This window comes from Podarcis filfolensis, assembly GCF_964270895.1.
Source record: "Podarcis filfolensis genome assembly, chromosome: 6".
In the NCBI taxonomy this organism is placed as follows: Eukaryota; Metazoa; Chordata; class Lepidosauria; order Squamata; family Lacertidae; genus Podarcis; species Podarcis filfolensis.
Window position 1 is genome coordinate 5,647,502 of NC_139609.1, and position 10,548 is coordinate 5,658,049.

Here is a 10,548-nt window from a genome sequence, read left to right on the forward strand (position 1 = left end):
GAGAAACCCTTTGAATACAAGTTTTGTGTGTGTCCAGTTGATGTGCAACTGCCACTGGAAGGGGCAGGGAAGGGGGGATCAGAACCAGCTGATATGCACTGATATGTATTGCGGTTCTCACCCTGGCCACCAGGGGTATCATGTATATAGTTTTCACTCAGGTCCACGTCAGTTAATTTAGGCGGGGAACCCTGGGTTGTTGTTGACAGCCGGCTGCCTATATAAGCAGGCCAGCTGAGCTGTTTGCAGTTCAGTTTAGTTCCAGCTTACTTATAAAGAGCTACTTGGAGAATCTCTGTGTCGTCTGCTATGTCCACCCACTATTTAATACTGTACTAACGCGCCACAGTCCTTTATTCCGGGGAATCAGGTTTTTGCCCGGAACTTTGTGGGGGACATTCCTTGGGTGCCGGCCATGGTAGGGGGAGTCACAGGGCCCCGTTCGTACCAGGTGGCATTCAAGAACGGACGCTTGTGGTGCCGGCACATAGACCAGCTAAGGCGCAGGGTTGGGGATTTGGACACTACCGCTGTGCTCCCAACTGTGGCCCCAGCTCCGGAGGGGTCGCTAATGGAAGGCGAGGCTCCACCTACATCTTCCTCACAAACTGAGGGCATGGAGCCGAGCCGAGCCATTTCGGTGGGTCTGCCTGGCTCTCCAGAGACTCGGACCACTGCCGTGCCTGACCGTCCGCCGAGTCCGCTCACAGCGGTTCCTTCGACAGCAGCGGAGCCAGGGAACTCGGGCTCAACGCCACATTTGGTTGCACCACAGTCGCAGCCAGAATCGGGCGGCCACCTGGACTTTGGTATTGGCCCTCGGTGATCCAGCAGGGTTTCCAAGAGCCCAGCTTATTTAAAAGTCTATGTTCACCACTATGATTGTAACTAACGCCTTATCTCGGTGGGGAGGGGTGTTATGTATTGAAGTTCTCACCCTGGCCACCAAGGGTATCATGTATATAGTTTTCACTCAGGTCCAGGCCAGTTAATTTAGGCGAGGAACCCTGGGTTGTTGTTGTTGTTCCAATGTTGACAGCCGGCTGCCTGTAAAAGAAGGCCAGCTGAGCTGTTTGCTGTTCAGTTCAGTTCCAATTTACAGTGGTACCTCAGGTTAAGTACTTAATTTGTTCCGGAGGTCCGTTCTTAACCTGAAACTGTTCTTAACCTGATGCACCACTTTAGCGAATGGGGCCTCCTGCTTCTGCCGCGCCGCTGGAGCACGATTTCTGTTTTTGTTTTTTTTTTTGAGAAATATTTACTAAAGTTTTACAAAAACAAATATACAAAAACACATAATAAAAGAAAAAAAGAAACAAAAATAAACACACAGAAAAAACAAGAAAAATTAAAAACAATTCCATCCTTCATAACTCAAAACTCACCTGCCCGTCTCCCTGACCTCCTCACACCTCCCCCCCCTGCACTCCCATTCAAACAATCAAATCAGCAAATCCCCACCCTCTCCCATTTACCCCATCTCCACAACTCACCATCCTATAACTCTGTATTTTCATCCATCACCAACTCACCCTTGCACATTCTTGTTAACTCCGCTGCCAATACCACTCACTTCCAATCCAACATCACCTCAATTATGCTTTTACCTATCTATAACCCCTTTTCCACACTCTCCTAAAGCATTACAGCTGGAAACCACCCAATCTCCATCCAACATCATTCCAACATTCACCAATTTTACAATATTTCTGCCGACAGTCTCCAAATTTCTGTTCTCATCCTGAAGCAAAGTTCTTAACCTGAAGCACTATTTCTGGGTTAGCGGAGTCTGTAACCTGAAGCATATATAACCTGAAGCGTATGTAACCTGAAGCGTATGTAACCTGAGGTACCACTGTACTTATAAAGAACTACTTGGAGAAATCTCTGTGTCGTCTGCTATGTCCACCCACTATTTAATATGCACAATGACCTGGAACGCAACTTCCGCACAAACGGGGAGTTTCCTGTATTAAAAAACTGCAGAAAGCACTAACTAAAAGTAGGGGGAGAAATTTGATTCCATTCACATTTAAAGATGAACCTCTTTAGTTCCATTTCCAAAACAATAAAAGACTAAACAACAACAACAACGACCCACCCTTCAAAATTTGCACTTTCCTCAATTTTGCAATGCAGTTTTCCAGCCAAGTAATGTGTACAAAAATGACACACCGCGATACTACAATAACATGCATATATTTGTGAGTATAGCACACAAAAATGCCCTCTGGTAGGGGGAATTGCATTGCAGAAATGTGTTTATTAGGCAACATGTACACAGGCATGTGGATGGTTGGAGAAATCATTAAGATTAAGACGGGGAGTTGGAGGAAATGAGAGAAACCGGAATTGACAGATTAGCTCATCCCTAAGTAGAAGCTGCCTGAATAATTAAATGTGTCAAATTATGTTTTCCAGGAAGATTAAACTTTCACAGCTTCTGCAATTGCCGCTACTGGGAGAATAAGCTGCTCCCTTGCTGATTGTGGTATTTGAGTATTTATTATGTTTTGTATCACTTTTACAGCCCAGGCTTGTACACAGTTCCTGGTAATACTTTTCTATAAAAAGGTGGCATGATAGGATCAGATATGGCCAGTGGCTTTAGCTGAAAAGCTGGCACAACAAGATAGCCAGAGGGCAAATCAAACATGGAAAGTGTTTCCGCATATGTTATCCTTTTCTTCCATCAACGCCCATTGCAGAGAAGTCTTGCAGAATTTTTTCAGGGGAGGTTCACTTATCCAGGGTCCCGCCTCTTACTTTTAAAGCCTGACAAATGGATTGAAGTTAATGAAATTGCAGTATTTTTGAGAATGTCAAAGAACTCCATACAGACGCTGTACATTGAATGCAAGTAAACATTTTATACAGTGGTACCTCGGGTTAAGAACCTAATTCATTCTGGAGGTCCGTTCTTAACCTGAAACAGTTCTTAACCTGAGGTACCACTGAAATATACTTGGAGCCGAGAGTGGATTTCATGCTCTTTATTCAGCTCATAGTGGTGAGGAGGAATGGAAGTTCCCCCCAGAATGTCTGCTTTATATACATTATTTACACAATGGGCCCCACGTGATTGGCTGATTCCGGGATTCTACTGTAGGCCAATCAGGTTGCGGATTCACTTCCACCTGGAGCTGGATTGGGTGGCTCCTGTGGACCAATCAGACTGCTACATTCTGGATCCTATTCAACTCAGTACATAACAACCACTTTAGCTAATGGGGCCTCCCGCTGCCACCGCGCGATTTCTATTCTCATCCTGAAGCAAAGTTCTTAACCCAAGGTACTATTCCTGGGTTAGCGAAGTCTGTAACCTGAAGCGTATGTAACCCGAGGTACCACTGTATTGAATAGAATTAAATATATTATTTGCGTTTTTATTATTAATTTTAAAAACAGCAGATATAGGGAGGGAAAAAAATACAGAAATAATACCAAGCGAACAGGTAAGTCTTGCAACTGAAAAGCAATATCCCAAATTCCATGGACTGCCCACCTCAAGCAATCCATATATACTAAAACATCAGAGTTAAAGCACAAAGAAAGCTATCGGTGTGACATCAGTGAAGACAAATCTGAAACGGAAAATGAATGGGAGATAAAATAAAAGGAGGCAACTATCAACAGTCATTTATGGGTGGAAAGTTATAAGCAAAGAGCAATCATGAAACATAAAATCCTAAAACTAAGTATTCCAAATATTTGTGTAACGTAAAGGAGGATACTGACTGTTCTTTTCATTATCAATAAAATTGATTTGTCAGATTTAAAAATGCTACGGAGAGCTCTCATTTTCTGGGCCAACTTCTGCCTGAAGGCAACATGCCACACTTTGTGGTACCAATAGGCTGAAGAGGCACCACAAAAATCTCTCTAGGGTTTGACTATAGTTAATGAGGCCATCAGCAAGAGACTAATCAGATGCTGTTCTTTAAGACAGGTGGGGAAATAATTCAATCTGCGATGTTCTCATAAGCGCACCATAAAGAAGGTGTCATAAAAGCAAAGATCACCTCTGCTGTAGACTGTGGGACACAGTGGGGTTAGGAATCTCATAGGTGTGATTGCATAGATAAAGTGCTGGTTTGTACAGATGAGGAATCGAGTCAAAATGGTATGGGCTTGTCTAGGACGTTTTGTTAATCTGGAATTTGAACCCAGACCTCCCAAATCTCCCCAAATAATCATGGGCTTGGAATTGTAGCTCTTTGAGGGGTAAGTTACAGCTCCTGGCAGAGGCGCCATCTTGTCATAGCTGTCAACTTACAGATCTGAAAATAAGGGACCAGCAGCCTCGAAAATAAGGGATCAGCAGCCAAAATAAGGGATCAACAATTACTTTGATAAAATACATATTTTGTTGTGTGCAAATGGCTTTAGATACCTATTAGGTCCATAAATTACCATATAGCATATATTCAACACAAAAAAAACAGCAACAATTTGTTGTTGACAAAGGACAGCTGGACATAGAAAGGGCCCCATTACCTTCAGTAGCTTATTTAAGGGACATCATCAATAAGGGACAGCAGCAGGACATGGCGCTGGGATAAGGGACTGTCCCGCCAAATAAGGGACGCTTGACAGCTATGCGTCTTGTGCCTAAGATTGAGGGGGCAGCGCATGTTTTGTGTGTGTGTGATGTCATGCGCCATGTTGCATCGTTGGGAGGAGACAGCACAGTGCGCCTTCCTCTCTTGTGCCCCCTCTTGCCAGTCCTACTGTGGGGCTGGAAAACACCTCCGCCCCTAGGAGTTGGTGTGCCAGGTTCCTGGGATTGTTTCAGTTAGTGCTGCTTGAAATGGATGGTGTATATTGTTGCAGGAATTTATCTATAGGTTGGGGAGGGGGGGTTGCCCCTCCAGCAAATATCATGCACATGCAGCCCACTACCAAAGTTAGCACAATCACTTTTGTGACTTTTGTGATTTGTCCCCACAAAACACTTCATCACAGTTTCTTCCTATCTATTCAAAGGGCCTTTGCTGCACGATACCAAATGTAAGAATTCACCGATCAATGTATCTATGTACTGGCTCACTGGGAAAATGAAATATACTCAGAGTCGAGAGTGGATTTCATGTTCTTTATTCAGCTCATAGTGGTGAGGAGGAATGAAAGTCCCCTCAAAGTATCTGCTTTATATACATTATTTATACAATGGGCTGCACATGATTGGCTAATTCCGGTATTCTCCTGTAGGCCAATCAGGTTGTGGATTCACTTCCATCTGGAGCCGGATTGGGTGGCTCCTGCAGACCAATCATACTGCTGCATTGTTCTAGGACCAATCAGACTGCTGCATTCTGAATCCTATTCAACTCAGTACATAACAGAAAACTTCAGAAATTCATACAGACATGTGAGCTCAGCTACTCAGCAGCCCCTCTGCCTGAGTGATAATCCCTGGCATCCTGATACCTGAGTGCCAGACAGGTAGCCATTCCAGAAATAACAAACCCAGATGAAAACAAAAGGGTGTGATTAATTTGGCTGGGAAACAGGGAAATGTAAATATCTCTTTTGTTACACTTGATGGGTGTTTGGTGGAGGGCAAGGGGAACCATGGGGCAGGGTCCAGGATGCTCAGATTACTGCCACCAGACCTCCCCTTTCATGATGTAACCGTGATGTATTACTGATGTAGTTTGGGGGGGTGTAACATAGGAATTAACAGCTAATAAAAGTTTGGGGGCTCTTTTGTTCGGGGCTTCCATCTTGTTCCACCTTGTGGCAGGTGGGAGTCCTGTCGCGACGGTCTTCAATAAAGACCAAGCCTACTGGCTGCTGTTTTGCTCTGGTATTCCTGCCTGGTGTCCTTGTTTTTTGTCCAAGGGAGCCCTCAGATTTCTCCGTTAACAGTATACAGCCATAGAAACCGTAATTTAATCTAGTTGTTTCCAAGACATGAGCGGCAGGGTCTTTAACCGTATTTTTTATTTGATGAACAGATCTGTTTATTCAGCCACGCGAAGGCTGGTGTCTTTTTATCTGGATACAATCAGATTTTAAATTTCAGAAGACTAAATCTAAAGATTGTAGCCTTTAAGGGTGTAGATTTGTAATTTGGCAGGGGGTTTGCTTAGTCTGCCGCCACGTCGCTGCTTTTGTCTAAAGCCATGTATATATCCTGTTTAGATTTGCATAGAACCTGTTGTGGCGCAATTTCTTCATGTCTGGGCTTAATGAAAATATACAGAGCGGGGATCCATTTCAATAAGATGCCAACTGTTTTCAATTCCCCATTTAAGTTTTGGTGACTTGGCTAGGTGGAAGGTACCTTGGGGAACATCTCCTACTACAAGAGTCCTTTAGATAAAGGCAAGGAAGCACATGGGCAAGAATAGGTAAAGGTAAAGGGACCCCTGACCATTAGGTCCAGTCATGGCTAACTCTGGGGTTGCGGTGCTCATCTCGCTTTATTGGCCGAGGGAGCCGGCGTACAGCTTCCGGGTCATGTGGCCAGCATGACTAAGCCGCTTCTGGCGAACCAGAGCAGTGCACAGAAACGCCGTTTACCTTCCCGCCGGAGCAGTACCTATTTATCTACTTGCACTTTGACGTGCTTTCGAACTGCTAGGTTGGCAGGAGCTGGGACCGAGCAACGGGAGCTCACTGCATCGTGGGGATTCGAACCGCCGACCTGATCGGCAAGTCCTAGGCTCTGTGGTTTAACCTACCACGCCACCCACGTCCCTCTATGGGCAGGAACAAATGACCACAAAAACCATGAAACACCAGAGTGATAGAAATAAATGCTGACACACTGAATAATGGAGAGCTGCAAAAGCGTCAGGTGAGATGTTGCGTTAAAAGCATCACCGAATTAATGTAAATGAATATTAAGGAGAGCTCTGCAGGATCAAATCAATGCCCCCACCCCCTAAATTTCCTCTAAATTTTAGAATTCAGTCTGTTGTAAATAGCTGTTTGGTCAATAGCTAAAAGCGGGTTGGGGGGGCGTGCTCTAGCAATTATAGTTTTTCTTAAAATGTACTTCAAATTTAGCTGAAAACTGCACTTCCAGAGAAAGACTGACCATGTTCCCTGTTGCCTGACAGGATTATGACATCACCATTGAACAATCCAATATCAGTCTTCAGTGATTCAACTGTTTTTGCTCTCCTTCTTGCTTTTAACTTCATAGCTCAGCTGTTACCTGGCAAACCCCAAAATCCTGTCAAGCCCTTAAGCTGAGCAAGCTGAAGTTTTTCATATGGGAGGAAGACGGGGGCTCTGTTTCTCTGACTGTTGTTGATCATCTGGACATAACCTGAGTTTCTCTTACCTTGCTTAGTGATTGTGACAGAATTTAGGAAGATGCTTCATCTATCTCAATACAGTTTACACTGGCTGGCAGCAACACTCCCAGGTTCTGGGCAGGGGACATACCTAGCCCTAGCTAGAGGTGCCAAGGACATTCTACGTGCAAAGCAAATGCTCCACCATGGTATCTTTCCCAAAACCCTGCCGGTCAGTGCAGACATTATTGAAATAGATGGTCCGACTCACTATACAGTAATGCAGCTTCCTGTGCGGGTGGCGCTGTGGTCTAAACCACAGAGCCTAGGACTTGCCGATCAGAAGGTCGGTGGTTCGAATCCCCACAGCGGGGTGAGCTCCCGTTGCTCAGTCCCTGCTCCTGCCAACCTAGCAGCTCGAAAGCACATCAAAGTGCAAGTAGATAAATAGGTACCGCTCCGGCGGGAAGGTAAACGGCATTTCGGTGCGCTGCTCTTATTTGCCAGAAGCAGTTTAGACCTGCTGGCCACATGACCCGGAAGCTGTACGCCGGCTCCCTCAGCCGATAAAGCGAGATGAGCGCCGCAACCCCAGAGTCGTCCACCACTGGACCTAACGGTCAGGGTTCCCTTTACCTTTACCGTCACTTTCTAGGCCATAGAAATATTGCTTTAACTTTGAGAGCGAAGGGTCTGAGTGCAAGGAGAGGCAAGGGACAATGTGTAGACTGATGTTTTGGAGTCTCCCTTGTTGCAGGCAGAAACCCTCTGAGGTGGAGGGCACCAAAGGAGATGGGAGGAGAGCATTGCGAGGATTGAAGCTCCTTTCAATTGTTAGCTTAATTTTGGTGATGAGAGGGCAATCCTCACCTTAGGACACATCTTGGGGTCCAAAAGAGGTTCTAGAGATGCTTGGGGTGGTGTTTGAATTTAGCCACTGCTTTTCCATGGTTTCCCCCCCCCCTCCCCCTAAAATCTGCCCCAGAATCCTGGTTTGGAGACAGGCTGCAGTTGATGGTGGTAGTAAGACCATGCTCTTTTCTTATCACACAGACAGATGCCAACAACTACAACCACTGCACATATTCCAGATTGTGGTGCCAGAGAAAACACATTTTATGCCTGTGGTATTTTTTTTTAAGGAATATTCACTTAAAATAAAGGAACTGAGACAACCAGACATACTAGAGCAAGGGTAGGCAACCTAAGGCCTGGGGGCTGGATCCGGCCCAATCGCCTTCTCAATCCGGCCCACGGACAGTCTGGGAATCAGTGTGTTTTTACATGAGTAGAATGTGTCCTTTTATTTAAAATGCATCTCTGGGTTATTTGTGGGGCCTGCCTGGTGTTTTTACATGAGTAGAATGTGTGCTTTTATTTAAAATGCATCTCTGGGCTATTTGTGGGGCATAGGAATTTGTTCATTGCCCCCCCAAAAAAAATATAGTCCGGCCCCCCACAAGCTCTGAGGGACGGTGGACCGGCCCACAGCTGAAAAAGGTTGCTGACCCCTGGACTAGAGAGAAATATTCAGATTAAGGTATTCATTCAAGAACAAAAAGCAATGTTATGCACTAATACACACAAGGTTTGTTCCTTTTAAAGCTGGGAGCGGGTTTTTGGGTTGCAAAATTAAACTTCAAACTTGCTGCTGAGTCAGGCTGATGTTTATCTAGTTGCAGAGGTTTACTGGCCACTGTTGTAGGCATGGGTGATAAGGCGAGGCTGCATGCAATTATGACAGTCTTGTGTCCTGTGTGATGTCACAAGCAGGATACGCCTTAAGTCTTGGCAAAGGGAGAGACAGTTAGCAGTCAGACCAGGGCTTCATACTGTCAAGTTGAATCACGGCGACAAGTGATGATGAAGTTTATTTTAGGTCTATATTAACTTTTACCAGAGGACAAATGTCTTGGAATGGTTTGTAGTCATTTTTTATGCTATGTTCTGCTGCTGTGGTTTTGTAACTGGATAGCTGTAGGAGCACAAAACGAAACATAAAAAGCAACACTTTTTTTCAGGGTTCGAAAGGAGGCTGCATTGCTGTACCCACTTAATTGGGATAGAATAGGTAAAGGTAAAGGGACCCCTGACCATTAGGTCCAGTCATGACTGACTCTGGGGTTGCGGCGCTCATCTCGCTTTATTGGCCGAGGGAGCCGGCGTACAGCTTCCAGGTCATGTGGCCAGCATGATTAAGCCGCTTCTGGCGAACCAGAGCAGCGCACGGAAACGCCATTTACCTTCCCGCCAGAGCGGTACCTATTTATCTACTTGCACTTAGACGTGCTTTTGAACTGCTAGGTTAGCAGGAGCAGGGACTGAGCAACGGGAGCTCAACCCGTCACGGGGATTCGAACTGCCAACATTCTGATCGGCAAGTCCTAGGCTCTGTGGTTTAGACCACAGTGCCACTGTCAGGTGCAAAAGAGAAGAAGGCTCCTTCATCTTCGATAGTTGCATTGCGTAGAAAAGGAAATTGCAGCAGCAGCAGCAGCAGCTTTCAATCCCTCTGACGTCTTCTGCACAACTATTGAAGGTTCAGGAGCCCTGTCCTCTTTTGCACTTGACTACCCTACTCGGGAGTAAGTTCTACTGAACCCTGTTGGATTTACTAAAGAACACCCAGAGGGAGAGAGGCGCAAGATGATACATGCCTTGGCAAAGCTCTCTTTTATCTGTTCTACCTGGAATGACAGCTGGAAGTCAAGAGTGACCCTACAGAGCCATCTGCTGAGGCAAACTGATACTGCAACAATAGCTGAAAAATGCAAGGCCAATCCATCTCTTCCCTGGAAAAAAGATTTTCATTCATTCGTTTAATTAATTGTTTGTTCATTCACTTCTAGTGCTGAAGGGGAATGGCAGACCCTTCACTGCCTGTGGTAAAGGTAAAGGGACCCCTGACCATTAGGTCCAGTCGTGGCCGACTCTGGGGTTGCGGCTTTATTGGCCGAGGGAGCTGGCATACAGCTTCTGGGTCATGTGGCCAGCATGACTAAGCCGCTTCTGGCGAACCAGAGCAGCGCACGGAAACGCCGTTTACCTTTCTGCCGGAATGGTACCTATCTATCTACTTGCAAGTCCGTAACTTATCTACGGAACGGTACCTATCTATCTACTTGAAAGTCCGTAACTTATAGGGAGTTGTTGTCTGGGTCTTAATCTGTGCTCAGACCTACTGGGGCTTTGCATTGAAGACTGCTTTCAGTTTTGGGTTTTAGTCTCGGAGCATGTGTTCTTATTAATTCTTTGCATCTACAGTGGTACCTTGGGTTACATACGCTTCAGGTTACAT